Below are 19,308 nucleotides of genomic sequence, written 5' to 3'. Positions count from 1 at the left end.
GAGTGACTATGGAAAATTTTGTATTCTGTTCTTATTAATGCTTGCTGTTTCATAAATTACTAGTAAGTAGTTTGGGAAAAAAGATGAGCCATTAATTCGGACAACTATAATGTTACTTAGAATAATATCTTAAGAGGCAACTGTATTTCCCAATAGCACAATCAGATCAGTAGCTCAGGCCATAGACTATTTCCCCTATTTTCATATTTCACAAATATATTAAGGATTAGTATTCTTCTTTAATATCTTAGAAGTGGCCCACTGTCAGAGACAAATGAGAAGGACTGGATTTTGATGGTTTGTGTTTTTGTGCATGTGTGTGTGTGTGTGTGTGTTATGTGTTTGTTGTTCATTTTGTTTCTGAAAGAGCAGATGGTATTCTTTATTATTAATTTATGAATATTTTGGTCCAACATAAATCATTGATTCACCCATTATAAAGTAGTTGTGTTCACTAGATAATGCTCTTAAATCAAATGAATATTGAATAATACTATAGAGTAGAAACTTGTTAAAAGGCCTTCTATTTGGATGGCTGCAATGGTCAAAGCCTTATAAACTGCTTTCGAAGTCAGGTTGAGAAAAGGTAGGACAAAAAAATAACAAAAATGCCCACAAAGGCAGTCATTTACAGTGTGTTTATTTTAATCCCATATTTCCTCAAACAAGTGGGTTTTTTTCCCCTTCCTTCTTTGCTTCCTCCTTTCAATGTATTCTGATTCAAAGTAGTATATTTGAGTTAAAACACATAGAATGGTTTTAATGATCATTTGTATTGCAAAACACTTACCTGAAAAGAACTGTCTCTTGGAATTTTGCTACAAATTAATCCTGGAGGTCAATTCTATGGGACTTTTTAATAGGTGAAAGGCTCTGGGTAAAATAAATAAGTCATTGTTCCTAACCTGTTCCCCTGCTTCAAAAAAAGCCCCCTTCTTCAAAGCCTGATGGAAATACAGGTATTATGAAAGAGGAAACAAAGAAGTTTAAAATTATAGCCTTTGTATAGAACAAAGCTAAACTTTGTTGCACAGGTTTAAAAATATAGGATATTTTCTGAACAAAATATAAAAATGGAAAAACACTGCAGAAATATTTTGTAACCATATAACTTATTAATATGAAATAAACTAATATATGATTTTTTAAAAATCTGTTCCTCAGATATAAGAATCCATTTATTTTATGGTTATCAATATAAAGCGGAAATTACCCTTTAAGTCCTTTAAAATGAATACTAGGACCTCAGCATTTTCATGAGCATTATTATCAAATAAATGACTTAAAAAGGATAATAAATATTCTATTATGTTGACCTACTACATATAGGAAGTTGGAAGAGAGAAACTATTTATTCCTCGGCAGGAGACAGTTTGAGGCTGATAAAATATACATTGCAATAAGTTTTTGCAGCATGTACTTTCTACATGTATGGTGGTGAGGCCTCTCAAAAACTAGTCCATACTTTATGTTCTTCAGGTAAAATTACACTTCAGTAAGACATGAATAAAATATAACAGTACAGAAGTTGTTTCAAATCAAATCCTTGATTTTCTTAGATCCACTCTGACTTTTTTTACTCGTAATTATTTGAATATTTCTTAATGGTTTTGTATGGGTATGCTTTGTCTTCTTCAGGTGTTCCAGGATCAAAGTATTGCTCATGACAAAATCCAACTATCAACAATGTATATATTTTAGACTATTACATATATATGTGTACAGATGTGTGTATAAATATGTATGTATAAATACAGGAGTTCCCACCGTGGCATAGTAGGTTAAGGGTCCAGGGTTGCTACAGCTGTGGTGTGGGATGCAGCTATGGTTTAGATTTGATCCCTGGCCCAAGACCTTCCATGTGTCATGGGTGCACCCAATAAAAAATAAATCAATAAATAATATATAAACATGAATATATGCACATATACATTCATGTGCCTTCACATATCAATCTTCAAAAAATATTAAAATCATTTCTATAGTGTTCCCGTCAAAAATAAATGTACTTAAAAAACTAAGAAAAATTAAAACAATTCATCAGTTGTCACCAATCATGCAATGACCTTCTTCCAGAAACAGAAGCCAGTCTCTCAAAAGTTTTTGAGGTTTTGTAGGTTTTGTAGTTTGTAGGTAAATTGTGCAACTGTAAGGGGTACGTACATCTTCAGGTTTTAACCTGGTTCCTTTCAGTTTTCTGCTTTCTCAGAGAAAAAGAGACAAGTATTTTCGTGCTTAGTTATGCACATGGGTGGGAGAGCCTTTAAACCAAGCATACTCTGGTAAACCAAACTACTAAATTTCAAGCAAAAGGGAGTGTCTAGGATTAATATGTGGTTCACATAAAGATACTTTTTCTCTTCCAAGTTTGCCTTCTAATTAAAGAAATATAATTGGCTTCTTTTTTCTTTTCTTTTCTAATTTCCTTTTGTTTTTATTCCTTAGAAGTTGTTGATTTCATTTTGAAAACTGGAGAAGGATAAAACTAGTTTTAGTTAAACATGGAAAATTTCTTGTAGGTAGTTTCTAATGCATAGGCATTGCTGTTTATAAATCCACAAGATCAAGGTTTCTTGGTTTCTTTCTTTTACCATATTGATATCATAAGAATTTTTCATTTCTTTTAGGAAAAACAGCTTTCCCTTTGGTCATATTTTCTAAATTTGTCATGCAAAGAAAGGTCTAAAGAAAAATAAAAATTGAATTAAAAACCTTTTTCTTATTTTTGATAAAGTTTAAGAGACATTTGTTTTATATTTTAGAATAAGACGTTACTTTAGGGTTAAATTAGTTTTGAAAGGGTGTGACTAATCATAAAGGCAACATTAAATTTGGAATTTTATTTGCACTCTTTTGACCTTTATTTTATATGTCTGTCCTGTGATTTTTCACTTTGTGCCTCAGCCATTTTACTAGCTGTATGACTGTGTGAAAGTTAATAAACACTTCAAGCTTGTCTCCAGTTTCTTCAGCTGTAAAATAGAGATGATATTATGATATAATGCATGTAAGAAAATAAAGCATGATAAATTCCATATGTATATGTGTAAATGTCTTATATACATCTGTATATTCAGTATGTATATGTGTATATACATACATACTGAATGTGTATATGTACATACATATACATACACTCATATATGTGTGCATATATATCTATATATATTCATTTATTGGTTTCATTTATTTTTCTTGGTTTCATTTTTTTTGGTAATCTTATCTCTAATCATTTCTTATATTGCTGTTTAATAAGGTGTTTGAAAACAGCTCTATTCCATTAAAGAATCAATAAAATAGTTAAATGTATCACACTCAATATCTACGTCTCCATTGTTGGGGGAAAGGGTGTAGCTTTTGGTCCTGAGTTGGAGACCTCAGTTTTAAAAGATTTTCTAAAGAATTTGAAATTAGAGAGAGTGATGGCCTGATGAAAAAGAAAAGAAGGACTATGCAAACTTAAAAGAATCTTTCCTTAATTTGATATAATCTTTCTTTTTTCTCTCTCTCTCTTAAAAAGTTAAAAGGACAACATGGGAAAAGGAGATGAAAATCAAAGATTTGTTTGACTTAAGAAAATTGTGAAATAGTAGAGTCTTTTCAGATCATCACTTAAAACGGAATTATGTTATAATTTAAGTAGAAAAACTTAGAAAGTAGCCTACAGAAAATCTCCCTCAGGCTGAAGCCAGACATTCTTTGCTGATTTAGGCCCTTAATTAGACATAAACTAGTCCTGCTGTGAGCTCTAGAGAAGAAATGACACATAATTGTTAGTGCTAATTTCTTAATTGTTAGAAAGTGATACTTCAGTATGTGCTTCATCCAAGAATGATCTGCAGTGTGACATCTTTTTCCCTTCACATGTTAACAATTTACACTTAGAACATATCAAAGAGAGAAGACTTAAGCATACGCCTCATTCTCTTTACTGTGTTCTCAAAACAAATTTGATGTTGTATAATATGAACCCCCTTTCACTCATAGATTGAAGGGCCTTTTCGGTAAGAAGAGTGGGAAATCCAGTCAAAACGTATAAAACTGTTTTTCACATGAAATTAGACCAGGGCTCAATTATCCAATAGTTAAGTCCGAATGGCATCAGAGGACAAAGGGATATTGGACGCATCACCTTTCCTAACTTGCCCTCCACTTACATTCTCTTGAAGAGAAAATGCAGTTTAATAATTAAATTCATTATTAATTCATATTTATTCTATGCTGTGACTTTAAAAGTGATCAAGAAATCAAACATATAATGGAAATTTGTATTTCCTCCTTTTGAAAGAGAGCTGGATTTCAGGAAGGCTATAGCCATTATAGGAAGTGCTTCACTTGCATGTTCTTGAATAAATAATGAAAAATATGGAATTAAAAATTCTTGAATATGTCGATTAGACAAATGAAAGTGATATAGGAACAAAAACAAGAATGTCATTGTTTTTGTCAGTTAATAAGCAATGAGATCTTTCAAACAGGAACCAAGTAAGAGTTCGTTCTTATGCCTCTGGCCCATTTAAATGGCATAAACACAAAGGTGAAGCAAACATGCATAATAGACAAAAGCTCTGTTTTATACTATCCTTAGGAATCATCACTGAGGCTCAACATATGGCAATATATTTCCTTTTTCCTTTCCATACTTTGTCCCATTAGTGCCACTGAAAGGGCCTCAAAGGAATGAAGGGAAAACAGCAGAGCAGGAAGTAGTTTTGTGTATTAGACCAGAATTAAAAGGAAAAAATGGATTTTTAGGCAATGTTATTAGTGAATTTTAGTACTTTGTGGTTTGCAAATATAGAATTGTTGCTATTTTGTGTCCAAACTTAATTTCAGTGAGTTTTCTCTTTCACTAATAGAACAACAGGGTGCATACACTTTGTGATAGCTTAGTATTAGAAACACATTGAGAATTAAGAAAGCTGAATTTTACAAGTCCTGGGAAGTTGTTGCAACCCAGCACAAAGCAGTCAAGAGAGTGTGAGCACAGCCTGTGTGCCAAGGACTGAAGCGCAGAGATGACTGCTTCAGCTTCAGAGCTGCCCCCAGGGGCTCCCAGGCTGGAGAGAGGGCTCTTCTCCAGAGCAAACAATAGTGATGAGAGCTCCACAAGACTATGTGAACAGTGTCTGGAGAGCAGAGGGAAAGGGATACTTGCCTTTAAATGTCTTTTTCAACAGCATAGCCCCCACCCCCGCCATGTACTTTCAACGTGCTGTTCCCCTTTCCCAACTTCCTAACAGGGGACCCTGCATATGAAAATATCATCATTTCAATACCTACATTTCTTATCTTTCCTAATAATTTCCCACATTCATGATCTTTTCTTTTCTATAGGAAAGTCTATGTCATTCTTTACAAAAGTCCAATTACAATAGGTTTCATTTTAACAGTCTTATAGTGTTGGCATATTTCCTATGAATTCACTCCAATTTGATCCAATTATATTTTTTAAGAAATAATACCCTCTCCTCTATACTTATTTTTCAAAAGTTGCATATTCTTTGAATACACTATTGATAATGTTTGAGATGATAAGGCTTTTTAAAGGGCTGAGTTAGAGTCATACCTAGCTAGCTTTTAGACTTTCATAGGCTATAACGTGTCTGTAATTTCCATGAATTCTTAGGTATTTATTAACCTTAATAACACATGTAATGTCAAGTGAAATGAAATATTCCAGACTTAGCCATACTAAAAGATCAATGAATTGTGGCTATACACCCAGGCATGGTTTTATCTGATAAATTTAATAAACAAGGGAAAATAATGAAGTTAAACATCACGAAAGTCTGGGTATAAAGAACAAAGTACGTATTTCTGGGAGATTAAGGCAGATCTTAGATATAATTAGGTAAAATATACTCATGGTTTTAAATAACATGTTTGTGTCACACATTAATACCCCATAGAACTAGAAACCTCATTATCAGTAATATTTAAAATATATTCAGACACTTAACATATCACTATAAGCGTTCCACAAAATAGATTAGAGTGATATGTGTGTGTGTGTTATATTCCATATTATAGTTTATAACAAGTTCATTTAGGTTTTACAAATAAAGTGATAATATACTTAATAATGATTTGCAAATGTGTATTAATTGTGTATTTATGCAAAACTCTTTACCACATTTCCACGTATTGATATCACTGTCAACACCACATGTTTACTCTACTAGCCAACTAATTCGACTAAAATGAGACTTGGTAAACTCATCTTTGCACACCTCCAGAATCTGATTTTTGAAAATACATGCAATTCTTACTTCATTTCACAAATTACTGCACTATTCAATCGCATTACTAACCTTTATATTTGATTTTACATCAATTTTATCTACATCTAAAATCTATATATTCATTGTTGACTAACTTCAAAATTAGTTGAATGAAACTCAGCTGTTATTTTACCCTAAGGATCCCGGAGTTGCACTGGTTAGTGTAGCAAATTTTAACTAGACTTTCAAGAGAAGCCATTTCTGTTCAATTTGAACTGAACAAATATTCAGTTTCTTAAACATTCCTGAGCCTGCAAGATGATAGGTGAATAAAGATGGGTAAGTATTATTTCCTGTCTGTAAATATGTTTTTAAAAATGTTAAAAGGAAAGAACGATACTGCAGAGAACCTCACCTCAATGGAGTTCAGGAAGGCTCCTGAAGAGGAAGAATATGTAGAAGTGAGTGGGTCATTTTAGTCCCAAAGACTCCAAACTCTCTCTGTTCCTTGATAGGAAAGCAGAGTCTCTGAGTGTGGCTGAGTGGCCACCTATACCTGAGTTTGTTATTTAAGCTCTGGTCTCCGAATGTGCGGTGCTCAATTTGAGATGAAGGTGTCCAGGTGCTTCTGGTGTTGTCTGTCTCTACTGTGTGTGTCTCTGCGTTGCGTGTGACCTCCCAGATTTGGAATTGTTCTGGCAGTCAGGTCTGTCCCAGTGTCAGCGGTTTCAGAAACCCCGTTTTTTGGGAAGTGCTGTATTAATCTTAGCATCTGGGGAATAGGGCACATCCTTCTTGATTGAACTTACAATTGGCCCTGAAGGAAGTGATATCCCAACAATTTTAATCATCAAAGGACATGGAAGGCCTAAGGAAGAAACTAGGTGAAATTTCCTTAGCCTTAATTATGTGATTTCTAAAAATTAAATGCTGTAGTGATAATGTAAATTCTGTTCACACTGCAGAATTCAGGGATATAACAGAGGTAACTACTTATATATGGAGATAGATTTTAAAAAGTTTGGCCTAAAAGCATGCATTTTTTTTTTGGCCCAAATATTTACTCAAGACATTAAGATTATTATAAAGATGATAAGATTATTATAAAGAAGATAGCATCAAAGAATACTTAATAGATACAAATATATAAGCATATAAGAGAAATATATATTTTTCTCATATTTATAATAACCCTAATTATACAGATTAGGAAATAGACATTTCCCTTAGGACCTAGAGATAAAAATTTAATCCAGGAGTTCCTGTCGTGGCACAGTGGTTAACGAATCTGACCAGGAACCATGAGGTTGCGGGTTCGGTCCCTGTCCTTGCTCAGTGGGTTAATGATCCAGCGTTGCCGCGAGCTGTGGTGTAGGTCGCAGACACGGCTCAGATCCCGCATTGCTGTGGCGCTGGCATAGGCTGGCGTAGGCTACAGCTCCAATTAGGCCCCTAGCCTGGGAACCTCCATATGCCACCGGAGCGGCCCAAGAAATGGCAAAAAGACAAAAAAAATAAAAAAAATTAAAAAAAAATTTAATCCAAAGTTGTCAAGTGCAAAAATCTACAACTTTTTGCAATATTCCACACTATCTGACATCCCAGATAGACCCAGAAATCACAACAGCCGCATTGATAATATGTGATCGGTATAATTAATTTTGCACTATTAATAGTTTCTGAATTAGGAGAACTTGTGTGGCCAATGAGACTTTGAGCTTGTCAGCAAATATTCCTGGGTCAGACCCCCATGTGTCCTGGTTAAAAAGTACAGTTTATGTAAAATACTTCCATTCAGAGAGCAGGAGGCCTAAGAAGACCCTGTTTAATTGAATACTTCATCAATTAAAATTAACCTGATGCATGCAGTTGAAATATTAAATGGCAAGAATGAGTCATTTCTCATTTCTAAAACCAAAAAGGATATTTATAATATTTTTTTGTTACATTTAAACAGATAAGTCCTAATGGTCTTATAAAAACAATGTATTGCAAAAGTTTATTTATAATAAAGTTACTTTATATTAGTTTTTGTTTCCTTTTTTGGAAAAAAATATAAATTAAAGCTAAAAGAAAAACCAAGCAAACACTGCTTTATTTCAAAAAAAAGCAAATTGAAAAGTAGTTCATAACATGTCAATAGTTATCAATAATACTTAATAACTATTGACATGTAGTTTTCAACAACAAATTGAAAAGTAGTTCATAACTACATTTCAATCTTTAGTGGTGTATCAATAGGGAAAACTGAAAAAAAAAAAAAAGTTCACAGGTTAAGCATCGAATTGGAGCTGCAGTTGCCAGCCTATACCATGACCACAGCCACATAGAATGAGAGGCATGTCTGTGACCTACCTCACAGCTCATGGCAATGCCGGACATTAAACCCACTGAGCAAGGCCATGGATTAAACCAGCATCCTTGTGGTTACTAGTTGGTTTTGTTACCACTGAGCCACAACAGGAACTCCCTACTAATCCCTATATATGTTTATATGTTTACTACATATTACCATATACAAATACACACATATATATAAAGACTATATATATACACACACATATATATAAAGACAGAGAGAGAAAGAACACATGGCAGAGCAAATAGGGCAAACTATTAACAAGAGTCGAGTCTGAGTAAAGACTCCATGGCATCTATGTGCTTATTTTTGCCACCTTCTGTATATTGCAATTACTCCCAAACAAAAATGTCTTTAAAAATCATGGGTTTTGACATCATAAAGATACAGGATAGAATCCTGAGTGATTTTTTTTTCCAGATTTCCTCAGTGATCTTAAGTCAGATACTTCTTTTCCTCTGCATCTCAATGATCTATTCATTGAAAGAGATAATCACATCACTTCACAATATTATTATGAAACAAAATAAATTGCCCAGACTCCTCTTCCAGATAGGTATCATCATTAAATCCAGTTTCCACAAGATTTTCAGGTCTCTTTAATAACCTTTATCTAATAATTTAAATTTAATTTAACCTAATAATGCTCTTAAAATTACACAATAGTAGAGATTTTATGTCTAGATTATGGTTTTAGTCTAATAGAATGTGAAGACTTTCAAGTTCAGAAATATTTTGTATTCATGTTGGCATTCCTAGCAATATAATTCTTGGGACTTAATAGATGCTCATTGTGTGTTTACTGAAATGAGTTCAATAATCTATGCAGATATAACTAAAATTTTACATAATTATGGGTGTGAAAAGATGATATAATTTCTACATTGTAATATATGCATCTGAATGCCTTCATGATTGTAGAGCCATGTGGCTGGTCTGAGGTGAACTGAATTTAGTACAGTGACTCCCCTAGTTCTGCTCTAACCATTCAGACCTAGACCACATCCCAAGCCATTTTTCTTTCTCTCACAATCCATACTGTTTCTTTCAAAGAGACTCAATGCCAAGCATTTTATGCAGTCTGCAGTTTTATTCCTTAGAACAGCTTGGTTCTAACATTTTCTTAAAATTTCTCTATAATTTTTTTTCTTGAGGCAAACAATGTTTAAATTGAAATCAGTCTTTGTTCCCCTATTTCTCATTTTGAGTCTGGGAAATGTTTTTAAATGGAACCAGTTAAGGTAAATATTGATCAGAGTTGCATGTGTGTGGTAGTTCATTTAACAGTGGTTCTTAACTGGCATGATTCTGCCCTCAGGGGACATAAAGTAATGTCTGGAGAAATTTTTGGCTGTCAGAACTGGGAGTGGTGCTAAAGCTGGCATGTAACTGGTAGAGGCAAAGATGGCACTGACTATCTGACAAGGCACAGGGCAGCTCTCAACAGGAAGAGTCATCTAGCCCCCAAATGTCCATAGCACTAGAGCTGAGAAACCCTTACTTAAGTGAAAGAGAAAGCCTGCCATCATGTGTATATAGGCAGATTTGGTTTTCAAACAGAAATGAAATGAGAAACTACTGAATTGGAGCCATATTTGTGTTTTGTCGACAAGTTTAACTCCATCTTAGTCTTGCATTTTACCATTACAACAGGTCCAGAATAGATGCTTACAGAATATCCATACTATCAAGTGAGAATGATGTTTTCCACTTATAACTGTTTTTCTAAGGCTTATCTACTGAGCCATCTAAAGTTTGAAATTCAAAATCGAGTTACTTTTTTGAAATTACTTTCATTTCTCATTGATTTCTGAAATTTCCTACAGCCTATACAGCATTTAGTGAAAATGGTTTTTCTTTTCTCACCTTTGTACAGGGTTCTCACCTTAAGATCTGTGTTGGAAACACATAGAGAGCTTTTAAAAATTCTAATATCTGAGTCCCACTCCAAACATTTTGATTTGATGGGTTTGGGGTGAGGCCTGGACATTGGTATTTTTAAAGGTCCCTGGGTGTTAATAATAAGTAGCCAAATTTTAGAGATACTGCTTTTATTTTATTTTTTTGGTTGCCTGCGGCATGTGAAAGTTCCAGGAACAGAGACTGAACACATGCCATAGCAGCGACCCCAGCCATAGCAGTGAAAACACCAGTTCCTTAACCCACTGAGCCTAGGGAACTCCAGACATTACTTTTATATATTCTCTTTAACCAAATTTATCAATGACAGTTATATTTTAATTATTAAAGTGTTTTATTGCAAAAATATGATTATGAAATCAACAAATAAAATAATACACTATGAACAGATTCTTAGAAACAAGTCCTTAACTACCAGGTAATGTCTGATATTGTTCCAGGAAAACTTTATTTTTATTAACCCCTTCCTATGTCATGTTAATAAATGTGGGGATGATCCTACTAGACTGAGCTCATAAAGGGAGCTATAATTTTCTTTGAACCTTTAGCTTTTGTCTCTGTAACTGACTACTTTATATAAACTGTCAATATCATGGAGCTTATATACCTCTGCAAGTTAAATTATTATTCCTAAGCACGTTCTAAGCTTTATAGTAAGAACTTATGGCCATCATGTTATCCAATTCTTAGAATATCTCAGTGAGATGGTCATTATTTTCTTCCTTTACAGATAAGAATTAGTTTTACTTGCAACACTTTTATTGCCTCTGACTGGATCCCACTGGATTCTACCTCCCTCTTTGCACTCCTATCTTCCCAGAAGTGTTGGAACTGGTATGTTAAGATCTCATTTTCTGAGAAAACACACATCTGAGCTTAGGAAGTACTGCCACTATGACCTCTTCTGAAACTGAGATCTGAGCTTCCTATGGTTCTTCAGGCCAAGAACTTCTATTGGACCTCTCTCCTACTGTGGGCCTTCCCCATTTGTATTGCCTCTTTCTGAATCATTCAGTTTCCATTATTCTACCAAACTACCAATTTAGTTCATCAAGACATTTGACACTTGCCTTGGCTCATCTATCTGGAGGTTCCTTAGACTTTGGCATTGACCTTTTTCCCAATAAGTAAATCCAGAATTCATTCTTTGGTTGATCCTGGGAGTATCAGTGATTCTACACAAAGCCACTAAGGCATTTACTAATGATCACCTCTGCCCACTGTCACAACTTCTTCACTTGACATGTGAATCATCTACAGTAGGTTATGTATGGCCTTGCAAGCTGTCCTGAAGAAATCCCACCACAGAGATGATGTTTCCCTTCAGCTGGTTATGCTGAGATACAGCAAACAGTCAGCTCCATGCATTTTTAAAAAGTCTGGCCTTTAGGCAGGCTTTTTAGAAATACCTGAGGATCAAAACAAATTTTATTATGTCACATCCAAACATGGTGACCCATGGGCAACTCTAGGAAGGGGGTTTGTGCATCAGCCTCATCAGCTGGGTCCTCTGAGTCTCAGGGGAGACAGGGTGACCTACCTGAGTTATGCTAGGAGCTACCTTGCCCACTGGACAATTCTTTTGAAAGTCCTGCTGGAGACTTGGTCACTACTCATTTGCTAAGCATCAAAGGAAGCAGTTGGGTGGTGTGTAGGAGTCATGCTTTATGAAAAATAGGTAATTTAAACTTTAGATGCATCTTCAGAGTGGCAAGATGTTCTTGCTGATATTGGGACATATGCTTGTGGAGTAGAATGGACAGGAATGTGGGCTGAGAATATATCTAGCATTTAATTTCTTTCATAACTTCAAAAAGTATTGAATATATGTGAATTATATATTACACATGGATGCATATATAACTATGTTAAGAAATAAATCCTGTTCTCCAAGATGGAATCATTCTTAGATTGAATTTTTAAGAGCATCTTTTCATCTAAATAAGCTTGTTAGCCATTTTAACATGTAAATAGTAGCAAACATTTTTTGTTTTAGTTCTCTGGGGAATACTGCATAAAATGTGCTCTGGCTTTTGTGCTTACAGAGGCTAATTAGATGAAGAAATAGGGAAAGACTAAAAACTCAATGTGTGAGCATGGAGTGCAGGTGTGGCTGATATGATCGAAGCCATCTGCCCACTCCTTGTCATATAGGTCAATTCATTCTTACAGCCTTTGACATGTAGGGCTGTAGATAATTTTCATCAGCCTAACCAACATTTCAGAGTTCAGATTAAAGAAATTATTGTTTTTCCCCCACTGCCTCCACCTCCCCACATATGTGCTAGGTTAAAGATTGTCAATCCAGATGACAATGGCAAAATAGAACTTTTTATGTTCCTCTACACTTTATTCTCTTGTGTTGTGCTTCAATCTATTTGAATAATACTTTACTATAAAACTGATTTAATGCAAACAAAATATAGAAACATCAACCATTTTTTTCTCTTTCCTTTGAATTTTTGCTCCAGAAGAACTTTGACATCTAGAGAATGTTTTATCATTCTGTATTCAAAAGGAGAGGAAGAAAGAATATAGGGAGGAACAAAGCAGAATTTCAAGAAGGGCGATTGAGCTAGAAGAGGTCTGGGAGGGCAGAATATCTTGGAATTCTTTCAGAAACCTGTTCCAGCTTCTTCCTGAGAGCAGTTAATGTCCCTGCACATATGTGAGTACATAGGGCTGGAGAAAAAATGGTAGGACAGAGAAGACTTATAATTACACTACAGACCCAAGCTTATAAAGGCTTCTTTTAACTATTCCTTGGGATTTGATTAATTACTGGCTTATTGCTGAAGACAGAATGGAGTGACCAGAACTGCGATTTTAATGGAGAAAATTAAACAGTAGTTGGACAGTTCTTAGCAGGGGAGAAGTGATGCACTAAAACTGTAAATGCTTTGGAGTTAGTCTCTTTCCTCTCAATCCCCAGCTCTAGGAGACCTTAAGGTTTCCTTGGCTGCTGTGGTTTGCAATGACACATTTCGTGCTCAGATGAGAATGCTAATCTCATTTGTTACATTCCTCTTTAGAGCTATTTGGGCAGTTAGATTACCAGGCAGTAATCATCTGTAGTTTACCACCATGTGTCTTTAATAACCCAGGCATTTGCGTTTATGGGTTTAGTATGGATTAGAATATATATCAGCTGAATGTTGATGGATTTAATCAATTCTTTCTTAATTCATGAGATATTTTTTACACTCGTAAAATTTAGACTTTGACTTTTGTCTGTAGACACTTAAAAAAAAAACTAAGAGGAATCATTTTATTATACCATCATCACCATCACCTGTCACATATCTCATTTAATTTATATTAATCATTGCTATCATTCCATTGTTCTAGATACTGTGTGAGCACCTATAGATGCTTTGTTTTTTCTTTCCCTATGATCATGAACAGAGGCCACACTCAGGCTTCAAATAAATATGAAATATTGTCATAAAGCAAGAAATTTTTTACTGCTGCAGAAGAAAAAACATGAATACCTTCTGCTGATAGTACACAAACATATACATCCACACTCACTCATATAGGCATACACATGTCAGAAAACATAGCATATGCAGAATGACTGAACAAGAAATTATAAAATAAACACTGTTTACTCTGCTTCTATTATCTTGTTCAAAGAGTGCCACAAACTTTGAGACTTATTTAGTGCCATAATCTGTGCTAGGTTTTAAGAGTAGGAAGAGTAATAAAGCAAGGACTTCGTAGACCTTAATTTCCTATGCACACTTAGGAAAGAGCAAATGTGTTTCACTGCATAGATATTGCATGCACACTCTAGGTTATTAGTATTGCTCAATAACAATATTGGTTTTTTAAAGTAGCGACTTAGTGGAAGTAAACAGAACATTTTGTGGATGAGAATGAAAGGGTTTTTCATTTTATTAAAGGTAACTTTCATCAACCAAACCTACATTAAGTTCTTCAATACTTAGAATAATGTCCAAAAATATAGTGCTCCTGGCCCTACAAAAGAATTGGTGACTGTGTAATTATTCAGTGGTGCAATAGCACTAGACTATTTTGTGTGTGTGTGTGTGTGTGTGTACATCCCAGCTACTTTTATAATATGGCCAATTGTGTCATATAATAGAGTGATGGTAGCTACCATATGGAAATTCCTATGGGAACTATGATCAATTACCACAAATTTGGTGGATTTAAACAACACAAAGGTATTATTTCATGGATCAAGAAGCCCAGACTAAAATCAAAGTGTCAGTAGGACTGTGTTCCTTGTGGAACTCTAGAGGAGAATATGTTTCCTTGACCTTTTTAGCTCATGACTACCTTCTTATCTTTAAAGCCAATTAGAATATCTTCAAATGCCTCGATCTCCCTCTCTCTCTATCCTTCCCTCTCTTACTTTTCTTTCATCAGCATATCCCCTTCTCTGAATCTGACCCTTCCTCCCACTCTAATGAGGGACCTTGTGATGAGTTACATCAGTTCTACATGGATAATTCAAGAAAATCTCCCTATATCAATGTCCTTAATTTAACCACATCAAAGGTTTTTTTTTTTTTTTTTATTCCTATGTAAGTTGACATATTCACAGGTTTTAACAATTAGGATGAGGACATCTCTAGGGGCCACATTGTTGTGTACTACACTATTGGTAACTAATGGTGCAAATATTTTCCCCCCTTTTATTTCAAGCCCTTATTACTTGCAGAAAGTTTTATTTACTGTGCACTTGCCTAACAAATAAACCTTTAGGATCGAATATTTATCTGCTATTTTTATGTTTTTTTAAATATGCTTCACAAATTGATGACTACATGCCTTTTCTGATACAAGAACACAGGATATCTTGTTGGCTGCCAGCAGTATTGACCTCTACTTAGAATCAGCTTCTCCTGCAGCAACTAGCAACCTCACTCCCTGATTTCTTTAAACCTTCTTAGCAGGAAGAAATACGGCTGTTTGGACCTTGATCTGAGGCATCTCCATATTACACAGCACCAGGTATGGTATTACAGATTCTTTCTTTCCTAATTCCTTGCCCACACCACCTGCAGCACTGAGTTGACTATTACTGAGCACTTAACATTTCCATGCCCTGTGTAGCACACTTAACTGTGTGAAACCATTTAATCTCTAGAACCTCCTATGAGGTGACTGCTGTGGTTATCTTCCTTTTATAGATAAGTGAAACCAGATGTTCTGGCTCCAAGGACCACGTTTGCACTGCTATATTCTAACAGCCTTCCTATGTTAGAATGTTACCATTTAATCAGTTTATGCCCATCTTAGAGTCATTTTGTTTTAGGAAGTAAACAACAAGAAAGCATATTTATGGACTAAACTCGTATTTGGACCAATACTCCCAAATTTTAATACTGGTCAAAAACAAAAGAACTTGCCACTGGTTGTCAACGTTCCACTATTAAGTGGAATTTTTCTTGTTTTCTTGATTCTTTTTCTTTAAATTCTACTTATATTTCACAGAGGTAGTGTGAAGATGTTGAAGTATAATGCTGATAAAGAACAAGAAAATAAGCAAATATATTAACCTTACAATGAACTTAGCCATTTATTCATTATTGAAAACCACTGTGCTATGACTATAATCTCTTTTGGGCACTTTCTCTGGTAGAAGGCAGGGAAGCATCTCTTTAACTCACATTTTATAAGAAACGACCTTTAACAGACTCACTTGGCAATTCCTTTGTGTAGCAAACTGAGTGGCAGAAAGACTAGCTATTATATCTATAAAGTGTAAAACCAAGAGAGAATTTAAATACGAGATTGGGAGACTACCAAACCTTTGGGGTGGAAAAAAGAAAACTTGGCAAAACTGAACACTGCTTTAGACAGTATTTGTGGGTATTGAGGGAATTTGCTGGTGGTATAAAAGCTTTCTTAACATTGAATATATGGAACTTACTTGATATAAACAAATCTTAAAAAGTATTATATAAGAATAAATAAATTGGACTATATGTCAGGTGGCAGAAGCCATCTGTTAATATAAGATACAGGTGAAGAAAAAGAAACTTTTCAGTTATTTTTTACAGACATATGCAAATTAGTGACAGGAACTAGTGGCTTATGCCAAGTGGAGTGAAATGAGCCAAAGAATTGTCTTGGTATGAAATTTTCTTCACATTTCTTATCCGTAAGTGGATTTGGTGACATCAAAATGACAAGTACAAAAAATAAAACTAAGTAAGGTTTTATCTTTTTCTATGTTTGTGAAATGCAAAGGAAATTATAAGGCTAGATGAGTATTTCAATTTTTAAATATCTTACATTTTATATAAGAATACTAAAATATTAAAAAGAAATAAAACCTTAGAGCACTAATTTATCACATATATATTTGGAGTTAGAAGTGTCAATTGGAAGATCACTGTACACCATTATACAAATATTTATTTGTGAATTGAAAATATAGAAGTCAAAGAAATATTGTTTTAAAAATTGATATTAAAAAAATAGATGAATCCACTATCACAGTTGAAGCCTTCAATGCCTTTTTATCATAAACAGACAAATCCAGAAGGCAGAAAATCAGTAAGGACAACACATATCAAGTGATTGAATGTGATGAACATCTACAGATTACTTCATCCAACGACAGAAGAATACTCATTCTTCTAAAGCTCGCATAGAATATTGGCCAAGACAGAGCACATTCTTGCCCATAAAACACACTTTCTATAATTCAAAAGAATAGAAATTATACAATGTCTTCTCTCAGAACACAATGGGATTAAGCTAGAAATCAATAATAGAAAGATAACTGGAAAATACTAAAATACATGGAAATTGAAGAATATATTACTAAATACCAGATAGGACAAAGGAGAAATCTCAGAGTGAGATCAGAGAAATGGCAGATTTGGAAGATTCTGGACTCACCTCCTCCCACTGACACACCAAAGTTGCAATTACATATAGAAAATTATATGTAGAGAAACTATTTCTGAGAATGACCTGAAGACAATTAGAAAAGATTTCCCACAAATGAAGATAAAAAAGAAGCAACATTGAGATGGGTAGGAGGAGCAGAGATGCAGTCTGGCCAGGACCCATACCCCTGGCACAGCAACCCAGAGGCAGGAGGATATCAGAGCATCAGAGGATTCCCCAAGAAATGAAGCCTCTGAACCCTACATTTAACTGTACCAGGAAGATGAGGCCCCACAACATTTGGCCTTGAAAACCAGTGGGACTTATGTCTGGAAGCACTGGAGGGCTTTAGGTTACCAAGACTCTGCTCTTAAAAGGTTGGACAAAAACTCATCTGCTCTCACTCCCAGCCCAGAGGCCTGAGTCATAGAGGAAGAAGGAGATCCTTTGCTTGCATTTAGAGAATGTGCCTGAGAGTCAGGGAACTGTTAGAACTTTCTCTAGGTACAGAGGAGCTAGCCATACTCAGGTTTTTGTTTGTCTGTGGCTCATCTTCTACCTAGCTAGTCCAGCAGTAGCAGGTACAATTTCTGCCTCTTCACATCTAAACTGTTAGCAGTTCACGTCTAAACTGTTGTCCCACACTACGTTTACCTGCAGACCTGACATAGTTAGCACTCCAAGTGGCTGCCCGTCTTGGCCTGATATGGTGATAGCCATAGCAAAACCCTCTAAAAATGGCCTCCCCACCTCATCAGATGCAGTGGGTCCCCTCTACTGGCACCAGAGACCTTTGAATATGGCCCCTGCCACAACACTGCTAGTAGATATCCTTTGCTGGTGCCAGAGACTCTCCAAAGCAGCCCCCTATCCCGCCTGTCCTGGTGGAAACCCTCAACCATTACTGCCCCCTCTAAAGTGATTCCCTGCCCTGCCAAAGCCTGTGAATGCCCTCAGCCATCACTGGCATTCCCCCAAAGTGGGTTCTTCCCCAGGGAGCGGCACTACACACCAGAGTGTCTGCCACAGTTGCCACCAGGCTATATGGCCAGCTGCACTGGGGGTCAGCTTCACACCCTAGCAATCTTGCAGCAAGTACAGCCCAGTCATAATAGGAGGACACACAGGGCCTATACAGGGGACATTCCTGGAGCACCTGGCTTTGGTGATTAGGGAACACCACACTACTGAACACATTCTATACAGAGCCACTCCAACAAGATGAGGAGATATATGTAATATACTTAATACACAGAGCAAACACAGAGAGTTAGGCAAATTGAAGAAACAAAGAAATAGGTTTAAAAAAAAGAATTAGATGAAAATTCAGAAAAAAGAACTAAACAAAATAGAGATAAGTAAGCTTTCAGATAAGAAGTTCAGAATATGGACATAGAATAATACTTAGTGAACTCAGGAGAGGAATGGAGGAATGCAGCAAAAACTTCAACAAAGAAACAGAAAATATAAAAAAGAGCCCATCAAAGCTGAAGAATACAATGTGAATGAAAGATATAATGGAGGGAAACCAACAGCAGATTAGATGATGAATCTAATCCTAGAAAGGATGAGTGAACCATGGAAATCATCTAAACAGAATAACAGAAAGAAAAAAAGAAACAAAAGAAATGAGTATAGTTTAAGGAACTTCTGGGACAATATCAAGCTAATTAATACTTGCACAATTAGATCTCAGAAGGAGAAAAGAGAAAGGGACAGAAAACCTACTTGAAGAAATAACAGCTGAAAACTTTCCTAATTTGGTAAACAGACATCCAAGTCCAGGAATCATAGAGAGTCCCAAACAAGATAAAACCAAAGAGACTTACACTAAGACACATTATAATTAAAATGTCAAAAGTTAAGAATATAAAAAAGAATCTTAAATGCAACAAGAGACACCTAGTTACATAAAGGAGGACTCTCATTCAT

Source organism: Phacochoerus africanus, chromosome 2, assembly GCF_016906955.1.
Source record: "Phacochoerus africanus isolate WHEZ1 chromosome 2, ROS_Pafr_v1, whole genome shotgun sequence".
Taxonomy (NCBI): domain Eukaryota; kingdom Metazoa; phylum Chordata; class Mammalia; order Artiodactyla; family Suidae; genus Phacochoerus; species Phacochoerus africanus.
Note: the sequence above shows the minus strand (reverse complement) of the source record.